This window comes from Lethenteron reissneri, chromosome 57 (genome assembly GCF_015708825.2).
Source record: "Lethenteron reissneri isolate LAM-NWPU_2019-01 chromosome 57, ASM1570882v1, whole genome shotgun sequence".
NCBI lineage: Eukaryota > Metazoa > Chordata > Hyperoartia > Petromyzontiformes > Petromyzontidae > Lethenteron > Lethenteron reissneri.
Window position 1 is genome coordinate 1945015 of NC_083835.1, and position 23210 is coordinate 1968224.

Below are 23210 nucleotides of genomic sequence, written 5' to 3' on the forward strand. Positions count from 1 at the left end.
AGAGAGACACAGTCAGATGTACACACACACAGAGGGGCGGACGGGAGTGGGATTAACGCAGCGATGCGGAGACACAAACTCGGCGAGACGAACACACCACCACAGAGACACGGAAATGGAGACACGGAAGGGCAGATGCAGGCACACGGAGACACACACACGGAGACACAGCACACAGACACAGCGACAGAGAGAGACAGACAGAGAGAGACAGACAGACAGCGGTCGCGAAAGGCTGAGACAGAAGCACAGAGGCAGACACCGTGAGACAGAGACACCGAGGCGGAGAGAGACACCGTCACACGGACACACACGCAGGGCTGCAATCTACACACGCGCGCGAGACATCGAGACACGACGTACGCAGAGACACCGACGTGGGGAGACGGAGACACGCGGAGACGGGGCCGAGCGAGTCCCGCCATCATCACCTGCACGGAAGCGCAGTGCTCGCCTCTCCTTCTGCCTCTCGCCTCTGTCCGCCTGTCTCCGTCGTTGTCCTGTCTCCTTGCGTCTCCGTGGGTCTATCTCCTCGTGTCTCCTCGGGTCTCCGTGGGTCTATCTCCTCGTGTCTCCTCCTGTCCCCCCACCCCCCCAAACGGTGTCTTGCCGCTGTGGTCGCAGGAGCGACGGTGCCTGCGCCGAGAGCGTCTGAGAGTGGCTACGCGCAGCAGCGTAGACCCCACGCGGAGCGAAACATTCCTCCAGCGCAGCGCGACACACACCCTCTACACACTAGCCCCCCCCTACATACATACACACAGACTACACACACACACCCTCTACACACTAGCCCCCCCTACCTACATACACACAGACTACACACACCCTCTACACACTATCCCTCCCTCCCTACATACACACAGACTACACACACACACCCTCTACACACTAGCCCCCCCTACATACATACACACAGACTACACACACACTCCCTCTACACACTAGCCCCCCCTACCTACATACAGACTACACACACCCTCTACACACTAGCCTCCCCTACATACATACATACACACAGACTACACACACACAGCCTCTACACACTAGCCCCCCCTGCATACACACAAACTACACACACACCCTCTACACACTAGCCCCCCCTACATACACACAAACTACACACACACCCTCTACACACTAGCTCTCCCTACATACATACACACAGACTACACACACCCTCTACACACTCGCCCTCCCTACATACACACAGACTACACACACACCCTCTACACACTAGCCCCCCCTACATACACACAGCCGACACACACACCCTCTACACACTAGCCCTCCCTCCCTACATACACACAGACTACACACACACACCCTCTCTACATACACACAGACTACACACACCCCCTCTACACACTAGCCCTCCCTACATACACACAGACTACACACACACCCTCTACACACTAGCCCCCCCTACATACACACAGCCGACACACACACCCTCTACACACTAGCCCTCCCTCCCTACATACACACAGACTACACACACACACCCTCTCTACATACACACAGACTACACACACACCCTCTACACACTAGCCCTCCCTACATACACACAGACTACACACACACCCTCTACACACTAGCCCTCCCTACATACACACAGACTACACACACACCCTCTACACACTAGCCCCCCCTACATACACACAGACTACACACACACACCCTCTACACACTAGCCCTCCCTACATACACACAGACTACACACACACACCCTCTACACACTAGCCCTCCCTACATACACACAGACTACACACACCCTCTACACACTAGCCCTCCCTACATACACACAGACTACACACACACCCTCTACACACGAGCCCTCCCTACATACACACAGACTACACACACACACCCCTATACACTCGCCCTCCCTACATACGCCTAGCCTACACACACACCCTGTACACACTAGCCCTCCCTACATACACACACACCCTCTACACATACAGTACACATTAGCCCTACCGCTACACACACACACCTATCACCTTAATGTCAAGCACACAACTGCAGCGTTAACTCTTAACTCCACACACAAAGATCCCCATATAGCCCCTTTAACAGACGGTGCTAATAGCGAACACCTATGAAGGTCGGCACGGTTCACCATGGGTTGGGTGGACGACACCACGCCCGGTACTGGAGTTTAGACGACGAACCGGCTGACCCAATTACGGCTGAGTCTACCTCGGGGAGGCACAGTTCCATTTCAAACATTCGGCACCGGTCGTGAGAGTGACTCGAACTCAGGGTCACCGTAGCGCTAACCACTGCGCCACCGCTCCTCACACCTCTTTACACACACCCACTACCCATAGAACCCTACATACACACCCCTATATCCACACACACCTCTATAATACCAACGCTTCCATATTGCAGTGTTCTTGCATGACACAATTCTACAACCTACACACACACACCCTACTCAATATAACTACGGTGTCTTTGTATTGTGTCTTACATGACACAATTCTACAACCTACACACACACTTCACATGTAGTAGCTACACATGCAGTAGTTACACATGTAATAGCTACGGGCCCCGCACTTTCAAGGGCCCCGCGCTAAATGCTTTCAAGCTATCGATTCCGGTTAAGTGATTCTGCACTTGCTCTATTACTATAGTATACCGCCTTCAACTTTTACGAACGACCGGGTGTTTCAGGTTAGCGATTTGTCGTATTATCTGGCTGTATAGCAAATTAAAAAATACAATTACTTTCTATGCTAGTTAAATTTATTTAATTTAGGACCCCTGTATAACATATGCGACGAGCTTAATCCGGCACTGAACCCTACACACACGCTCTCCACACTAGCCCACCCTACATACACACACAGCCTACACACACACACACACCCTCTCCACACTAGTCCTCCCCTCTGCTGGTCGACACATCGACTCACCATTTACACTCACACACAATTCATCTCTAATCCATCAGCCCTCCCATCTGCAGTCGAGACACGCCACGGCCCGCGTGCCACTGGCATATTGACACACACGCGCGCGCGCGCACGCACCACCAAAGCCGAACCAGCGGGCTTCAACTCGTGGCTTCGGCATGGACCCTGTGCAGGATTAAACATTTGGAATGTGCTCGGGGGGAACGACGAAGCACACACAGGGTAATTGCTCTTGAATGGCGAGGTGGGGGGGGGCGTCAGTCCAACACCGTTACGCAACAACCGAGAATCCCACACGCACAGAGTCGAAACAGATTGTAGGGGAAAGTGCTGTTAACGAGTAGCGCCTACGAAGGCCGGAACGGCACGCAACCACGCCCGGCCGCCTTTGTCTCCCCAGTGACGATGTTTACTACACAGCCTTCATAGTTGCTAGGCACACACTACAGTACACAAAGACAAAGATCCCCGTGTAGCTTTGACAGACTGTTTGGGTAAGTGCTGTTAGCGAGCACCTATGAAGGCCGGCATTGCACACGAGGGGGTGGGTGGCCAGCACCAGGCCACAGTATAAACACAAACACACACTCAGAGACAACACGTCCCCTATCTGCAGTCTACACACACCCCTCCCCCTGGAATGGGTGACAACCACTCAGGTACACACACACACACTCCGTGTGACACACACACACACTCACTCCCCGTGTGTCACACACACTCCCCGTGTGACACACACGCACACACCCCGTGTGCCACACACACGCACACACCCCGTGTGACACACACACACACTCCCCGTGTGACACACACACACTCCCCCGTGTGACACACACACACTCCCCGTGTGCCACACACACACTCCCCCGTGTGACACACACATACACTCCCCGTGTCCCTCCACACTCTCCCTGTGCCTCTCCCCACTCGTTGCTAGTCACCCTCGCCCCTCCTCCCTTTGAGCTCACGCTACTAACCCTACACCGCAATGACAAAGATCCTCCGTGTAGCCTACGCAGGCTGGAGGGGCAAGTGATGTTGGCGAGCAACATCATAACCAGGTGGCAGACATCGCGGCGCCAGAAATCGAGTTGGTGTGGCGAGCACCACCCCCGGCCACCTTTGCCTCCCCAGAGGCGATTATTCAAATACCGCAACAGGTACTCAAATAAGGCCGGGAATCGAACTCATGGTGCCGGGTTCGCCAGCACAACCGCGAAATAACCACTAGGCCATCGCTCCCCCACACATTCGTCATCAATAACGCTGTAACGTTTCGGGATAGGGCCCTTTCCAGCAAAGAAACTCGCATATCCGCACTGCTGCTGCTGTACGCCCTCAGCCCCTCCTCCCCCCCCTTCACCCCGAACCCTGCCCACCCACCACCGCTTCCATTGTAAACACAACCCTCGACTTCGGCTATATATACATACACACACACTTTAGAACCCCTGCACGCTTATGCATCAGATGTGCTATGTATAGCATCGCGTGTATTAAACATGGCCCATAGAAACCTTGGCACCGTACCTATGAACATTGCGAGGTCCTGAGCCAAAGGGAATCGAGCCGAGGCGCCGAGGGATACGGGAGGCAGAAATCCCCACTCCAATGAAAACCAAGAGGCGCCTTGCTCATTAGACATCAGCTCATTCCTCTGCCCTCACCTGCCTTCACAGACGAGCTTTACATCTCCCACCAGTATCGCTTCTCCCTGCTTCTCCCCTCTCTACAAGTCTCTCTCCTCTCCCTCCATAGACCTCCACGATTCAGCCCCACTCCTCCCAGCATCTCCCTCCATCTCTCTATCACCTCCCTGCCCCTCAACCACTCTTAAATCTATATCCCTCTGCCCTCATCTTTCACCTCCATCGCGTGTCCACTGCCCTGTCTTCACCTTCCCGCATCTCCCTTCCGTCCTCTGTCTGGACCAAAACTTTGGATGCCAGGAAGTTCACTGTTTTACTACGGTTTCGAACAATTCTATTCTAGGACGTAAAAAAAAAACTACGTGAATTTTTTTTTCATTCAAATTTAACGCAAAAAATGTCTGCTCAAGAGCGGGATGCAAATGTAATAATGTTCCTTGATATTAGGCCGATCAAAGTCAATGCATTCAGGATCCCGTAAATTAATTTTATGTTAAAATAAGCGACATTTGACGGATTCCATCCCATCACATTTACAATCAGGAGGCTACTATAAAATCCACTATTCACGTGTTTCACATCCAATGTAACAACTGAGAAATATCACACACCGTTACGAAGAATCATGAGTTTCTCTCAGCTAGTTTTTCTTCGAAAGGACATTAATTTTATCCACGTTATCAATATTCCAAACCAACGTTTATTCAAATAAATGGCACTCATTGAGAATTGTCAACTTAGTAGTGTACGCATCTTGTGTGACAGCAGGAATCTGTGCCGCCCAATGACTCTTGTAAAACCACGGATCTCTGTGAACCCTAAAACCTCCCGCGGGTTACACAAATAAATCCACTTCCCGGTCTCACCCATGTCCTACCTTCACCTTCCTGCCGTTCCCCTGCCAAAATCTCCCTGCCTCTCCCCCTTCCCTCTCTGCTTCTTGCATCTCCCACCCCTCCTGCCCCTCCACCCCACCTCCACCCCTTCCCCCCCATCCTTCCCCTCACCCGGTGACCCCTGGGGGGAGTCCAGCCATCCGATTGGCCTGAAGTTTGCCTTTCATTGGGCCTTGCTTGAGAGCACTTTTTTATTCTTTCCTGTTGCCTCGCGGTCGGTCAGTAAGTGGGTAGCTGGGGAGGGGGTGGAGACAAAGAGAGTGGTGGATGGGCCGTGGGGGGTGATGCACGTGGGACTCACAGAAACACATTTGTTCTCATTTAACTACGAGATGAGAAGGAATGTGTGTGTGGGGGGGGGTGTGGGCTTTGTGAAACGGGTACGACGATTGCTTGCTCCCCCTCCCCACTCTCTCCCCGTCCACTCCCCCTCTGCGTCGACGCACAGTACGAAGCGAGTGAGGTTCAAGCTGGGTGCCTGCATCGTCTGGGGCCCACGCATCATCATCGCGGTTGCCTTGAGCCGCATCTCGGACTCTGCTCGAAAGAGTTGACGCACGAGCTACGTCCGTCCATCCCTCCGTAACGGAGGTGGTGGGGGGAGGTAGTGAGGGTGGGGGGAAGGGGGTGGAGGTGGTGGATGGGGGTGGTGGATGGGGGTGGTGGGTGGGGGTGGCGCTCCACAGCTCTGATAGAGATGACCCAACGTGAACGCGACTGTTGTATCACGTTGTCCTGTGATTTGCGACTTCCCCTATTGAAAGGTGGGCGAGTTTATGTTAAAGCGTTTTCCAAAAACGTGGAGGCACTAACCAGAGCAAAATGGCCAATTTGCACACAACGCAAGCGTGTTTTGCCCCGACAGCTACCCATCGGCCTCCGTCCTGCCAACGAAATTATTACGCAATTCATGCATATGCTTCAATTTTCCAGTAATCGTGTTCGAGGGAAGAGGCCACACTTTCCACCGTCGCAGGCAGGGTCAGGGCAAAGCGGAGCCCTTGCCGTCTTCACGGAAGCTGCTCGGATAAGGCCCCAGCCCCCGTCTCTTAGTGCCGGATTTTCGCGACGCCTGGCAGTTGTGAAACGAGCACTGGAGAATGCTCCTCGTGTCACCGGCTTGACACTGGTACAATACATGGCCCCAAATGTGTCTGTCTGCAATGCCCTCTTATAACTGGGGCAGCTGTTGCATTATTTATACGAGCCCAAGCAAAGCAGCTGCATGACACGGCTGAAATGTAATTTGGTGATCAAGTCGTCTCCTTTGGCTCCGATGCGTTGCAGTGCGTCTTTGGGGTGTGCTGCGCCACGGATTTTGGTGCGATATCCAACGTTTTGCTGCAGGTCGTGTTGGGAGCTTATTCACAAACTTGAACGAGAATCTGAATGAAATTGAATGAAGAACTTTCGGGATGGTGGGGCGAAACGTCGGATATGAATCCGAAACACACAGCGGAGAGCTTTCGACAGCACAAGCGTGACAACCTACACAGTAGTCCGCTGATAATGCAGGAAAGTCTCACTCAAGGCCTTTGTTCCCAGAAGGGTCCAGTATTCAGATATTAAAATGCCTCAATGCAATTCATTTATCCAGGATATGTGATGAATTAACCAAGTGAAGCATCGCAGAGTCACAAGACTCTTTTTTTCATAAGGGTCCCACGTTGGAATGTTTGGCCAGTTTTGTGAATGCCATTTACTTCACGGAGATGAAATGTTCATTTATTCATAAAGCAAAGCCTCGCTGTCTCTAGACGTTCACAGGAGGGACTTGCACGAGAGAGTGTGGCCAATCGCCTTACTGAATGTTATTTATTCATCACAGCCTCACTTGGTCACGAACCCCTTTACAGGAGGCTCCTGCATTGGAATGTATTAAATGAGTGTTTGCATGTGTGACCAAACCAGAGTGGGGAGCAGTAGTGCAGTGGCTAGCACACAGCACTACGATCCTAGCGACCCGAGCTCACCGCTCACGACCAATAACAGCAGCAAATATCCGAATCAGCCCTTGGCCTCCTCTCGGTCGACTCAGCCTTAAATGATAACTTTGTGCGATGTGTGAATATCAGCAGTGGGCGCGGTGCTGGCCACCCGCCCCTCGTTTTCTGTGCCGGACTTCATAGGTGCTCGCTGACAGCACTTGCCCGAACAGTCTGTTCAAGGCTATACGGGATATCTTTGTCTTTGGAAAAGGGAGCAACTGCTCGGACAGGCCAGCATTCCGCTTTCTGCATTTTCATCTCCTGGCTACATCGTTGAAGTATCGCATCTTGGAAATGTCACGATCCACCACAACCATCTCCAAAAATAAACTTGTATTTTCCAATACCGCATTGGCAGTGGTGCACAAATAACAAATGCTCACCACATTCGTGAATAGCATTCCCCTAGAGAGGGGGGAAAAAACAGATGTCGCAGCCGACGTTTCGGGCAACGGCCCTTCGCAAAAGGTCTCGATTGCAGGCAGTGCACCACCACCACCACCGCCGCTGCTCTGGTCTTTGTCTCCTTTTGCTGCCCAAGTACAGCTGCAAAAAAAACTCCCTCCTACACGGGGTGGCCGGATAGCCACCACTCAATCTTCACCTTCTGTCATCACCCCGAGTTGCACGTCCTCCCCGCTCTGCTGCCGCCGATGCGTCGGCGTGAAACCCACGTCCACGTGTGCACGAGGGCAGTGCATCGCGTTCGCACGCGTCTGTTGGGGGCCGGGCTGTTTCTCCTGGCTTCGTAATGAGCACTACTCTGTGGGGAAGTCAACAGTGGATGTACTATGGATAGACTCGGCCCCCGCCATAGCAATGTGTAATTTCCACCACGTGCTCGGTGTTGAAGACAGGAAGTGAGCACTGCCTCAATGCTCATTTGAGCCAAAACTCACTTCGACTTTGACTCATATTGTACTCGTATTTACTTTGGTCAATCCACTGCTCATGCACTGTGAGTTGTGAGTGTCGTTTGGCCATACTTCACCACGTTGGTCGGCGTGGTTAGTGTGGGAGTGTTTGTGCTGAGTGAGCTGATCCCAGTTGCATCCTCTGTGGCAGGCACTTCTGTGTCCAAAGCACTCACGAAAGTTAATGATCAGATATCTTTACTCAAAGATAGATAATGCAATCTCGTTTTCGAGAGGGGCCCCAAGGGAATCTACGTCTGTATAAGCATACAGACAATCCAAATAAGCTTGAACAAACACGCTGAACAATTGCACTCAAGTGAGGTTTGCAAAACTCCAATCCACGAACGCGTGGAATAATTTATCAATGAATATTCTTCCTGATTCGCTAGTAGACTGCAGTAGGTGTGCCACGTTGCTAGTGATGAGCCACAGCCAGAGCGGGTGGGGTATACTGGATGTGGTGTGCAGACAGACCCGGCAGGTAATTATTTTCCAATTTTGGCCGTTATAACCAGGGTGACCTCTGAGCACCAACAAGACAACGCTCTGCAACAAAGTGGAAAAACGCACGACCTCTCAGGCGATGTCACTGCTCCAGAGATCAAGCGCATGAGACGCTCTGTCTGCGTCACTAACAGTAGTGAATTCATGGTTGCGCCGCAACTTTTTTGCTAATAAATGCCGACAAAACCGAAGCCACATTCATCGGCCCCTCTGCATCTGGTCACGATGTCAGTCTCACACGGGAGGTCAGAAACCTCGGTGTTCAGTTTGACCAGTCAAACTCAGGAACTTATATCTAAGGTGGGTAAAAATGTCCTTTTCCACCTAAGAAATATTTGCCAGAATGTATCGCTTCCTGTCACCTGCTGACTTGGAGAGACTGGTCCATTAATTCTAGATTTGAAGCTTTCGTGACTGCAAGGATTCATACTCTTTGTTTTTTTCGGTTAAGTCACGTAGGTAAAAAATAAAATAAATGAAAACAACTAAATTAAATAAATCACGACGTTTTGGGCCCAACACACTCGACCACTGAAACGCGTTCTTGGTGTGGATACCGAGCACAGTACTGGGCAGACTTCAGCTTGTTCAGAATGCAGCTGCTAGAGTGCTTAAACCACGTACACCATTCCGTGAGCACGTTACACCAGGTCCTCTTATCTCTTCATTGGCTACCGGTCAATTCCGAGTGGATTTTAAGATACCGCTATTAACCTATGAGGCTTTAAAAGGGTTCACCCCACATTACTTGCAGGAACTAATACATTTATATATTCCATCAAGGTCCTTAAGATCTGCTGATCTCCAAGTGCTCAGCACTCCCAGGTCTACAGGTTTCGCTCTTTTGGTGATCGCCGCTTTTGTTAGCGTAGCACCCAAGCTATGGAACGCCTCGCCACTTGAAATCAGGGCAATCGGAGTAGGTAGATATATTTACGTCTGCTTTGAAACCCCATCTCTTTAAAGTGGCCTCCCCTCTTTAGTTTGGTCGGTTGCCCTGTTTCTGTTTTTGTTTCCTGCTTTTCGTGCATTGTGCATTGGGATCCTAGGATGGGATGCGCATTTTACATTTGTGCAGGGCTGCGTGTCTGTCCGGTCAAGTGCAGGACAGCAAGTATGCTTCTAGTCTACACTGTGCAAATTATTTATGTGCCTGCTACCCCCTCTTATGTAGGAGTTTTCTTGGAACACTCCTGTTTCCAATCCACGTAATAACATACTTAATAAGGAATTGGCCAAAATATCCGAAGCAGAAACCTCCAATATAAAAGCTTTGAGAAACAGTTGAGGATTTCTATGAGCAAAGAAGACTGAATGCGGATTATCTCATCAGACGCTAAGGAGACGTGAGCCTGGTTATTTACGTGGATGAGAGACTGCCAGTTGTAGGCTCGGGCTGTGAAGTAGCCAGAAGATGGGTGTATAGCAATGGATGTATTACGTATCTCTGGAGATTTCAGCATTGCACTTCCCCAGGTGCTCCGGTTTCTTCCTATACTGTATGTGTCAAACATCCCATTCACGGAATTGGTGAAACATCCAAATGCATTTCGGCAGGAGTCTTGAGACTCGGTGATGCTTTCCTGGGTGAATAAATGATTCGTTACAAGTGGCTATGCAACCTTGGTGTTTAACATACGACTTCGATGCACATTAAACCCGAAACGCTTTCATATTTAAACCGCGTGCTGCTCGTCACGGTGTCCGACGTTTCGCCCCACGTGCTGCGGACCTTTCCTTCGGGATTTCATTTCGAGAAACTCCCGGCACGCGGAGAGAAATGTCTGACGTCGTGCCGGGCGACGAGCGGCACGAACCCGAAAGGGCGACGGGCATCATCACGGTGGCTAGGAGATGTTAACTACCTCGCCCGGTATGCAGGAGGTCGTGGTTTCGATCCCGACCCCGACGCCTGCTGCTGTATATTTGGAGTTTGCAGTGTCTCTCTCTCATCATCATCACGGTGGCTATGAGATGTTGACTACCTCGCCCGGTATGCAGGAGGTCGTGGTTTCGATCCCGACGCCTGCTGGAAATTTGGAGTTTGCGGTGTCTCTCTCTCATCATCACCACGGTGGCTAGGAGATGTTAACTATCTCGCCCGGTATGCAGGAGGTCGTAGGTTCGATCCCGACCCCGACGCCTGCTGCTGTATATTTGGAGTTTGCGGTGTCTCTTTCTCATCATCATCACGGTGGCTAGGAGATGTTAACCACCTCGCTCGGTATACAGGAGGTCGTGGTTTAGATCCAGACCCCGACGCCTGCTGCTGTATATTTGGAGTTTGCGGTGTCTCTTTCTCATCATCATCACGGTGGCTAGGAGATGTTAACTACCTCGCCCGGTATGCAGGAGGTCGTGGTTTCGATCCCGACCCCGACGCCTGCTGCTGTATATTTGGAGTTTGCGGTGTCTCTTTCTCATCATCATCACGATGGCTAGGAGATGTTAACCACCTCGCTCGGTATACAGGAGGTCGTGGTTTAGATCCAGACCCCGACGCCTGCTGCTGTATATTTGGAGTTTGCGGTGTCTCTTTCTCATCATCATCACGGTGGTTAGGAGATATTAACTACCTCGCCTGGTATACAGGAGGTCGTGAGTTCGATTCCGACCCCGACGCCTGCTGCTGTATATTTGGAGTTTGCATGTTCTCCCCGTGGTAGCGCGGATTTTTCTCTGGGTCCTCCAGTTTTTCCTTCAACATTTAGAATCAACATCACGCGTTAGAGTATGTGGGTGCGTTACATTCCCACACGATAAGCCACTTCGTTGGCGATATCATTTGTGATCAGGTCGTTTCTGAAAAGGAGCTATACAGCTCAGTGGGCCTTGCCTGGTAAAATAACAAAAGATAGTCTAGTTCAGGGGTCGGCAACCTACGGCTCCGGAGCCGCATGCGGCTCTTTACGGGCTGCTTCTTGACGATATGTACGTATGTACAGTATGTACTCATATGCATTGCGGCTCTTGAAATACTGAATTTTGTACCGAATTGGAAAGAAATGGCTCTTCTTGTTATTTTGGTTGCCGACCCCTGGTCTAGTTCATAGTTTAGCTGCACGGCAGCAGTAACATCACCGTGTGCGGATTAAAATAGAACGAGGTGTGACAGGCGTTCATAACCCCGTTCACGAAACGAGACGCCCTAGAAATGCCAAGCCGTGTGCTTTACGTAGACTGAAAGGTGGAATTGCAATGAAAGCATCATTACGAACGACATCTGTGGCTTCCACGAATCCGTAATTACATTTTAAATCCCCGTGATAATGGCTGGTGTCAATTTAGAACGCGTGACTTCGCGTGTCGGTGTGAATGGTTACCCAGGTGCTGCTGCTGTTGCGCAGAAGGTTGAAAAAGTGCGCTCGTCAGCAGCTGAAGTCCGATAAAATACCCGATTAGACGCACACCGGTGCTCCCCAACACGGCCTCTTGCATCTCGCACGCACCGGCGATGCGACGACAGATCGACATTGCGGTTGGAGGCTCCAGCGCGCGAAATTAAGGGGCATCGCATTGATGCAAACATACAAAATAAGTAATATTCAAAAAAACTTTTTAAAAAATACGCTTTTTGCAGAACCTACCTGGCCATAAACGATAGCTCAACGAAGTAGCACATCGCGTAGAGATTCATAGCAGCCATCCAGCAGTAGATCGACATGAATGTACTGGAGTAATGGAAGAACTCCACGACTCCAGGAAGTGGCCCCGACGCTTGCCATAACATAAGAGATCGTGGACAATTAGACCCAAGCCGATACATAACATGTAAAAAAATAATGTTTAAATATATATTTTATTTTGTATGATAGAATATAGTATTGTCATCAGTATGACATAAGTATACCAAGATTGCAGTAAATACCACATTGGGAAGTGGATTAAAATTGAGTTACAAGATTTGAGGATACAACAACGACAATAACGACAACAACAACATACATAGTGAGTTAAATAAAAGCGTGTAAAATAATAAAAAGCATATAATCAACGTTTTTGGGTTAGATCGCGTTATTTATAAATGTGTGTCGTAACCCTCCACCACCCGACACGGCCAATCAGCAAAAAATAAGTGTCACGTTGACAAAAGACAAATAGTTCACTGATTTAGCCCACCGGTGTGTTGAAGCGTGAAACCACAACATTTACAATGTATAAATACGCGATCTAACCCAAAAACGTTGATTATGAATACTATTGGTCGCGAAATCCTACGTGAATAAAAAGCAAGCGGGCTTGGGCAGGGTGCAGTTACTCAACGCTCAATACGATGTCTGTACCGTGCGTGGTGCACGGAACCAACAACCGGTGATATCATCGTCCACCTTTAAGCAAAGTAAGCGGCGGTGCATGGGCAGGGCACATTGCTGCTGAGTGTGGCGGGGTGTGCGGCAAGCCACACCGCCGGGATGCAGCGACTGATATAAGAGCCTTTGGTTTTTCGGTAAAGTCACGTAGGTAAAAAAATAAATGAAAACAACTAAATTAAATCACGACGTTTCGGCCACAACGCAAGCAGCCGTCCTTAGGTGAAGAACAGGGCTGTCGGAAAGACAGTGGCCGAAACGTCGTGAGAATTGTATTTTATTATGTTTCATTTTAATTATTTTATTATTTCCCTTCTACGTGACTTTACCGAAAAACCAAAGGGTAGGAATCCTTGCAGTCACGAAAGCTTCAAATCTAGATATGAGAGTTCTCGGGCAGGGAGCTAATGAGATGGATTGGGTTGTTGCATCGGATGACTGTTAGCGAAAGTTGGGTGGCCACGGGAGGGCCTTCATCCAGCGACTGCAACAGCGGCAGTATATCCCGAGAAGTCGAGATTAAAGACGCAGGCATCAAGCGCGCAACAGCACCGAATGGAGATTGTGATCATGGCAGCCTGAATAGCGAGACAAATTGGCCCAATATCGATCAGAGCTCGGATGTGCCGATACTGGGTCGATCCTGTTTAGTAGTCGGATCGATGGCCACCACCGGGTCTTGCAAGGTATTCTAGGCAGAGGGCTCCTAAGTGGTCGGGTGATGGCAGTACAGAGGTCGCAACCGGGTACCCGATACCCGTACCCTACCCGATACCCGCCTACCCGTATCCGGCCGTGTACGGGTACGGGTACCCGTTTGCGACCCTGGTGCGGCCGGGTACGGGTAGACCGTGAGTCACTGGTGAGTCACCGTTTGTCACTCATTTCCCAACGTCTTGTCTCTTCTCACAATTCAAGTTCCTAGAATCAACCCACCCGCGCCTGCAACATGGGTAGGGTACGGGTACGGGTACCCGATTGCGACCCTGGTGCGGCCAGTTACGGGTACAGGTAAGGAATCAAAACCCGTTTGCGACCTCTGTGGCAGTCACTCCTCCTCGAAGTGTGCGGCTTTCCAGAGTAATTCCAGTTTCTTCCCACATGCTCATTAATGATACTCAACAAACTTGCAGTACCATTAACATCCAGTATCGATCACTCATTTGGACTTTCCTTCTTAATTATTTGATTCCTACTATTGAAGCGGGCAAAACCCCTGTTTAGACGTATCGACCGTTGCAGCTAGTACGGTGTTAGCGAGCACCTATTAAGGCTTGCAAAGCACTGAGACTTTGGTGTGACGCGCACCAGAAAAGTATTATTATTCTGCTTGTTTACGAAGAAAATCCGCCCCTTCGATTAGCACGCTTGGCTACGCACGGTGTGAAAGAAGTTCAACATACCGTACACACTGCATGCATACTCGGTCTCTAGACTCTTTTTTCAGGAGGGTTCCGCCAAGTATCCGCAGAATGGGGCTCCTCTGCGAATTCCAATTGGAGTGATTTGCGGGGGTTAATTTTTCATATTTGGAAAACATTTTGACCCCCCCCCCCACCGCCCCATGACGCCGTCACACAATGTACTGTTCTTGCGAATGTCGTCATGGAAAATCTGAACGTCCGCAGTGCAGCAGACAACGCGCAGTACTCACACGGCGAATACAACGCGGTATTAACCAGGGCGGCCGCTGCATTCGTTAACGCCGGACCTCTGCAACAAACCAGCTGCGAACGGGATACGTTGTGACCGCCCCCTGTCACCACGTCACTTATTTAATGTCGAGTTCACCCCGAACCGAGAGGGTCGCGATGGGGCCACGTTGTTTGAACCACGACCCACACTGCATTGCGTCTCTCCGTCGTCCACATTAACGACGGGCAGCCAAGAGAGACGTGGACAGGATTGTTCACAGTACGCACAGTTGTTATTTAATATAACTGTTATAATTACTCCGCTGTTTTAAATATAGTCGTGCATAAACATTATGATTATTTCGTAAACATGGGATTATAAAATAAGCCTGACACATTATGTTACTGTCAGTGTTTGAGAATCTCATTTACTAAACATTATTGATCCCCCGAGACTGCCTTCGCCTTTGGTTTTGGGAACACTGGGATGCACATTGCCTGCATTTGCAGCGCAACGCATGTTTCCCTATTCCATATGAAGGCAGCAAAAAAAACCCGTGCAACCGATGCAGACCAGCTGGCACGCGCCAGAGACACGCACGCCAGGCGCAGCCTATGGCAGACGGACAGCTGTCACTTCAATCCATCCCAGTCGACAACACATGCGTGCGGTCTGCAGCTCAGGCGGGAATGCGAGGAATCCAATCACGTGACTGCGGGGCAGACAATCAGGAGGCTGTTGCCCAGCCCAGATGATGCTTTTACGCGCAAGAGGTGTCTTGAAATAACAGCTTCCAAGCACCCTGCATCGCCATCATCTCCCCGAACTCCCCTCCAAGCTGCTCTGCCCTCCAAGCAGGCAAGAGTGAAGTTCTGCTCGATTGGAGGTCTGGAAATCTACCCTGCCCCCCATCCCCAGCCACCCGTGCTGTGTGCCCCCCCCCCCCCACCGTTCTAATCCAGACGCAACTTACTTTCCTCTCCTGTGCCTGCGAAGGTGTCTATTGTTCCTAGGGTCTCATTTCAGCTTCGAAGTCATCTTCTTCTACCCGCGTGCTCCTCAGTGTTATAAGAGGAACGCCTTTCTTATGATTCACACACTTGTATTGAACTCGCCCTCTTGTCTGGTTATATTCTTTCAAATCTTCGACGCTTAATATCATCGGATTTATGAAGCCTACCGAGGTGACTTTGTACTCAGACTCGTCGTCGTCGTCTGCGAGTGACAATTCAAGATTTTAATTAAAGAACCGATCCAGGTCCCGCCGATCCTGGGCCTCTTTGTGTTGTTTTACTTCATTTTTTTTATGGCACCATTTCAAATATGTTAGAATTATCCAGACAATAATGCACTAGTGGGTGTCTTGCATAAAGACATTTAAATATATCGAAAGGAAACCGCCCACTTTTTTATTCAGCACATCAAATTTGATCAATTATGGGTTCAAAATAATTGATTTATACTTTTGCGTGCAAATAAAGTGTACAGCGCAGCGTTTCTAGATGCAACCACGTGGGACAGTCGACCCGAAGTCTCCTGGAACTCGGGTTCAACAGTAGACAACTCGGGTTCAACAGCAGAAAACTCGAATTGGCTGGAAAAAAAACACACGGTGTTTCAATGATTTGCCACGTGACACGAGCAGGCCCTTTCTCAGAACTCCTTCCAAAGTAAGCCTTTCCCAGAAATACGCGCGAGTCAATGGTCAGACTGCTTTGCTGACAACATTAAATGTTCACGGTTAAGTACATCTTTGGCAGCCATCAAAGCGGCAGTGGAACACGCACCTCTGGATGCAAACCCAGCCGGCGTGCATCCTAATGCTCTCAACATCCACTGGCTGGGTACAGTGCATTCATTGAAGTTTAAGATTCCTCGCGCCTGGGTGTGCAGAGTGGATGGGCTGGGGACTCCGGCGTGCTTGGGCGTTAGGTCACTGTAGGTCCCCACAAGATCGGGCTGCAATGTTAAACGCTGTCCGTGGAAGGGATGAATGGAGCCTTTCGCTTGCTTGACTGCCGTTTCAATAATGCAGGGAGATTGTATTGCAGCGGGGGCGCGTTGCACAGTACTTCAGCGAGGGCGTGAAAGTGATTAGAGAAGTAACGACTCGCAGAGTTTAGAAGAAAAAAAAAACCCCAACAAGATTTAATGAAACAGGTTTATTGCGTAATTGAATCTATTTCGGCCGAGCTTTCGTGTTCTGGACATCACTCACTCCTGCATTGCTCTGCACCGCTTTTCACCGAACAGTTTATAATTATTTTTTACCCAGGCCGAGACATGATCACGTCACCATGGGTTCTTATCTGATGAACAGTTGGGGTGGCGATAGGCATGTTGCACGCGAAGCAAAAGCTTAGGGCATCAAATGGCTCAAGGGGCTCGGAATTTGAATGAAACACAAATTAGATTCGCCGTGGCGCGATGGAGTGATGCCGGTGATTAATATGTGCGTGCCACGCGCGTAAATCTGTGGAGGAGGCTCGTGAAGGACGCTGCTGCTGCTGGGCAGTTGTAGGCAGTCGCCCTCCAGCAGCGACGGAGGGCAGACAAGCGACGTTCACAGCAACGAGCGGAGCGCCACTGGTGGCTAAAGCACAGCAAGTTGGCACAGTCGGTGGCACAGATGGTGCATCGGCCACTCATCTCAGTCAGTCAACCCACAGCACCTGGGTCTGTCCCGTGACCTCCTGCCAGCGGGCGTTCGACACTTCACGTGGCCTCAAAGTGCACGTAGCATGGCACAAGCGCCGTGGTGACGTCACCGACACTTAGTGGCGATTGTCGTTGTTGTTATGCACGCGTTGGGTAAATCTAGCGAACGAGCCTTTTGCCCGTCCAAGGACGGGTGAATTGCAGTAAATCTGAAACTTGCAAGCGAAAAGCAGAGCGCGCCGTGATATATTCATTGCATCAATTGGTGTGCAATTTGTAGGGCCGCGGTGACACAGACATATTTCATGTAAAGGTTATAAACCCTCGTTCATCAAGACGTCCTTTTTACTTCGATGTCTCAACAGCGCTACGGAGATCACGTGATGACGTGAGGGTTCTGCCTTTGTAGTGAGGGTTGTGAGTTGACGCCGAGGAGGGGGGAGGAGGCGCCTCGCCCCCCCCCCCCGTGTGGAGTGACGTCACCCGCTAATTATTATGAATAGGGGGTGTCCATTTGGAGGACATCACCTGTTCATGATTATTAATGAGGGGGGCTGTTCTATGTGGAGTGACGTCACCTGCTCATGATTATTAATGAGGGGGGGGGGGTGCTACATGCGAAGTGACGTCACCCGCTCATGATTATTCATGAGGGGGGGGGGGTCCATGTGGAAAACGTCACCTGCTCATGATTATTAATGAGGGGGGCTGACCGACGTGGAGTGACGTCACGCGCGGGACACACAGACATTATTGGCTCAGTAAGTCGCAAACAAATGCGTGAAATAAAAAAAAGTGTTGATTCCCTCATCACCAACGCATTTACCTTTCACTTTGATCGCAAAAGTTGTACTGCCAAAGCAATGATTTTAAATAAAAATTCTGATTGAGGCGGTTGGGAGATGAAGTTGCCATCTGCTCTTGTTTTTGTACCGTTTGTTGTTGTGACGTTCTTAGCCGCCCCAACTGGACATCTGTGACGGAAAAAAAAGCTTTATAGCTCATCGGATTCCTCCTGCAAGTATAAATAAAGATTCTGATTCTGAAATAAAACGCTCTTCAATTTCGGGAGAGAAAAAAATAGAATTCGTAAAAAAAGATGTGTGACACGGCTGCTATAAACGCGTCACGACCCGCCTGTTTTGACTGCCTGGCATTTGTTTTGTAAATGCAAGGGCTGTGTGTGGAATCTCGCGATTCATAATAAACACGCGGGCTGCGGCAGATAAAGCCCCGGTCTTGGGCGTTCGGTGTTTAGTTCAACTCTATTAAGGCGTTATCTGACACTCCGTTGGGTGGCATATCGTAACCCCCCCTCCCTCTATCTTTATCAGTGTGCTGCGGGTACTGGGAGTGTATATAAAGACACGGGTGGAATGGTGGCGTAGGTGAAAAAAATAATAAATAAATAAAATTACTAGATCTTCTTGCTTCTTTCGGTAAAGTCACGTAGAAGAGAAGTAATAAAATAATAAAAAGAAAACATAATAAAATAATTCTCACGACGTTTCGGCCACAACGCAAGCAGCCGTCCGCAGGTGAAAACCAGGTCTGTCGGGGAGACAGACCTGGTCTGCTTGCGTTGTGGCCGAAACGTCATCGGGAATTATTTTATTATGTTTTATTTTTATTATTTTATTATTTCCATTCTACGTGACTTTACCGAAAGAACCAAGAAGATGAATCCCTGCAGTCACGAAAGCTTTAAAATCGAAAAATAACTAAATTAAATCACGACGTTTCGGAAGCAACACAAGCCTCCGTCATCAGGTAGGACAGCCACAGCAAGAAGGCTTGTGTGTTGCTTCCGAAACCTCGTGATTTAATCGAGTTATTTTAATTTTTTTTTTCACCTACGTGACTTTACCTGAAAGAACCAAAGAGTATGGATCCTTGCCGTCACGAAAACTTCAAATTTAGAATGGAATGGTGGCGTTGTGGTTAGCACACTGCGCTATAAAACTAGGGACCTGATTTTTTGTTATTATTCCTGAAGCAAAATATTCTCTTCGTTCCCATTGATTTAAAATTGCAAACGAATAATCAACATCACGAACATCAGTGGCTCGCATCTGTACCAGTCAAGGGCAAACTCAGCAACACATGAATATCTGGTGCGACATGTAACCGTCAGTACAGTACTGGGGAGACAAAGGCGGCTGGACACGATGTTAACCACACAATTCTCTTGTGCTTAGAACTGGCTCGCTTAAAGCACTTGGACATGTGTGACAAAGAGCTTTATAGCGCATCGGATTCCTCCAGTATGAATTAATATCCTGATTCTGACTTGCCCCAACAGTTTATTTTGAGCGGCAGCGTTGGGTAGTGGTAACACTTGCACCTCACAACAAGACGGGTCTCGATTAGATTCCCGACTCGGGCACCAATCTGTGTGGAATTGTATATTCTCCCCTGTTCCGCATGGGGTTTCCAGCTGGGTTCTCGGGTAAAATAAAAAAACATCCAATGTAACTAACATTGGCCAAACATACAAAGGGTGAAATATCACCTGCAAATTACTCAGTTGGAATGACGCATAGCAACCTGGCCCCCTGGGCGGCTTAACCCAGCTGGCTGGCACAGCAGAGAGCGCAGGTGGGTGCATCTGCCAGTCACATCGGTAAGTTAACTCGCAACAACTGAGTCTTATGCAGTGATATTCTGCCAAGAAGTCTTTGATGCTGCACGTGCTCTCAAAGTGCACCTACTCTGGCACAGGAATGAGTTGCTGGTCTGAGCCCGGTCAGCAATTATTGCGTTGGCAATTATCATTATTTTTTTATTGGACGAGTTTCATTAATTACAACCGTTTATAATGAATTGCATTCAAATTAAACGTTTGGGAAATTGAAAGGGCAAGTGAAAATGTACATGGCAGTAAATGCAATTATTTCAACGACAACAAAAACAACAAAAAAACACAACAAAAACCACGGTATTGTACCCGAGAACACGATAATACAAATTAGCATCCCCTAAAATGGTCATAATAAAGGTTTTTTAGTTAGATCGCGTTGTTTATAAATGTGTCGCAAACCTCCACCACCCGACACGGCCAATCAGTAAAATATGTGTCACGTTGACAAAAGACAAAATAGTTCACTACTTTAGCCCACCGGTGTGTTGAAGAGTGGATCCACAACATTTACAATTTTTGAGTTGTACGACGTTTTGCTGGTAATTACATCAACCAGCTTCATCGGGCGATTTGCCAGAATGGTGAAGCCCTCCACCTGCTCCCGGTCTTAAATAGAGCAGCAGCAGGGTGACGTCATCATTTAACCCAATCAGGTGCAAAGATCAGAGGTGGAGAGAGGGGGTATTGTAATTATATAATAGATTATTAATCGGTGAATTGTTATGATTAGTAATCAGTTGTAGATTATTGGTGGAGGGTTGCGACACATTTGTAAATAACGAGATCTAACCCAAAACCCTTTATTATGAATAATATTGGTCGCGAAAGCCTACGTGTTCAACCTTAAAATGGTGTTGAACAAATGGATTTAGGATGCAGCGAATGTGTACCGAGTACAAATAAACTGCACTGGCTGTAATCGGCAAGTTATAGTGACAACAATGCGCTCATCACGGCACGCGGCATCAGCTGTTCAGGATAAACAGCCGTTTCGGCTTCTAAAACAAAAAAGTTATCCAACGTTATTCGATTTTTTGACCGTCGAAAAAGTCCACTCCAGTCATTTCTCATATTTACGACCGACAAACGCCGTTCGTGACCGCACAACACTAAAACTTAATTTACGTGATTAGGTTTTTTCGGTAAAGTCACGTAGGTAAAAAGTAAATAAATAATAAATAAATAAATAATACTGATATGAAAATTAGAATAGAAATAAAAAAAACAGCAATTGCGCTATGACGGTTCGACCTGAAGACGGAGGCTCGTGTTGTCTCCGAAACGTCGTGATTCGTAATTTTATTTCTATTATTTTGTATTATTTATTTTTATTATTCATTATTTACCTACGTGACTTTACCGAAAAAACCTAAGAGTATGAATTATTGCAGTCACGAAAGCTTCAAATCTAGAATTAACTTACGTGAGATTGTTTTGCTTATTTGAAACTCTTCTCGTCGTTGGGTTTACATTTTTACCGACACGATTTTTCAATCGCGTAAGTGCACATCCTCGTGAAAGCCTCAAGAACCTCACGAGACAAGTTATTCCCGTTGGTGCCCTCTACTGCGTTGGGGGCCGCTTGTCACGCGAGATTTAAAATAAAGCAACAAAAATAAACCGGACCGCGGCCGAACCACCAATAAGTCGTGCAGATTTTAGGCAATCGTAAAAAAAAAAAGTTGGGACGGTTCACATATACACTGCGAACTGCCAACCGATGGGATTACTCGATCCCGTTTATTGCTTTGGCGCAAATGCGATTAGGGGAGGAGTGGGGTCATTCGGTTGCAATGGGAATTGAGACGGGACGATCATCACCAAGCTCAACTTGTATTGAAATGAGAATTGAAACCGAAGAAAAGCGTCATTAAGTGGATTGTGTGCAATGCAATCAATCACGGCATGTATATTTTTTAACAATTCAATGATCAGCCACCATGGCGTATAATAAAGTGCTGTCCGAAACTCTCATCCACTCTACACTCTCTGTGATATGCTTTTTTTAATTAAGGTCACAGTGTTATTGACGATTGTGTTAAGGTGTTTTTTGTTTGTTTCAGTGCTGGGATAGATAACAGGTTAGGGACCGGTTTTCTCTACTGCCATCTACTGGTCAAACACTTTGAAACAGCTTTGTGAGTGACAACGGTGGAATCCACCAACCCTGGCCTTCGGGCTTGGGACTGGATTACAGGTTTGCACACAGACGCCCCCTGCCAGTTTAACACGTGATGGCTTTCGCGACCAATATCATCCATAATAAAGTTTTTTTTTTGTTTAAATCGCGTAAATATATAAATCTGCCATCTGATATATATATATATCTCCGCCCAGAAGGCGGGGCATTACCTGAAACGTCAAAAAGCGTAACACTTACAAATAACAATGTAAATGGACGATGGCGCCAGAGCTGGAATATGCCAAATTAATAGAAGAAAAACGATTAACTTAAAACTGTATTTGTATTGTGGGCTACGTTGAGTTGGCGAAAGAGGGTGGTGTTGGGAGCCTTTAGGAGCAGTCCTTACCTGTGGCTGTTAACTCAGGTTGCCAGGTTCACAGCGTAATTGGCGAAACGTAGCACCCCCCCTCCCCCCATTCATAAAACACAAAGGAAATTTACGGTGCAGAAAAGAGTAGATTCTTCTAAGCGTGCTGTACTCATGCGCCACCTTATGGACACTTCGAGGGTGAACAAAAGCAGACGATGCAAGCCGTGCCTGGGGTGACGAGGTGCTCGAGGGTCAAGATAACCAAACTCTTTGGTTCTTTCGGTAAAGTAACGTAGGTAGAAAAATAAAACAAAATGAAAATAATAAATCTACGTGCAGTCACGAAAGCTTCAAATCAAGATTGGCCAAGATAACCATTCATCCACCGTACAGCAATTGGTTCAATCCATCATACCTTGCAGAGCTGATGCGCATGCGAGCCTCCTCCGCGTACTTCCACATACCAAACACCAATTAATGGAATTAACCAAACGCCCCAAGAGATAAAACAACGTTTCCCTCCATTAAAAAACTCGTAAATAGTTTCAGCAGCGTTGACTCAGTTTTCCCACAATGTCTCATCGGCA

At 48.5% G+C, this 23210-nt stretch overlaps 1 protein-coding gene across 1 annotated transcript in view; it reads right to left on the minus strand.

Moving 5' to 3' along the window:
- LOC133357346 (FERM, ARHGEF and pleckstrin domain-containing protein 1-like) overlaps positions 1–708 on the minus strand; it is a 77273-nt gene extending 76565 nt beyond the window's left edge. The window contains 1 exon segment of the mRNA XM_061575252.1: positions 432–708. The gene's annotated coding sequence lies outside the window, so the exon portion shown is untranslated.
- Positions 709–23210: the final 22502 nt, after the last annotated feature.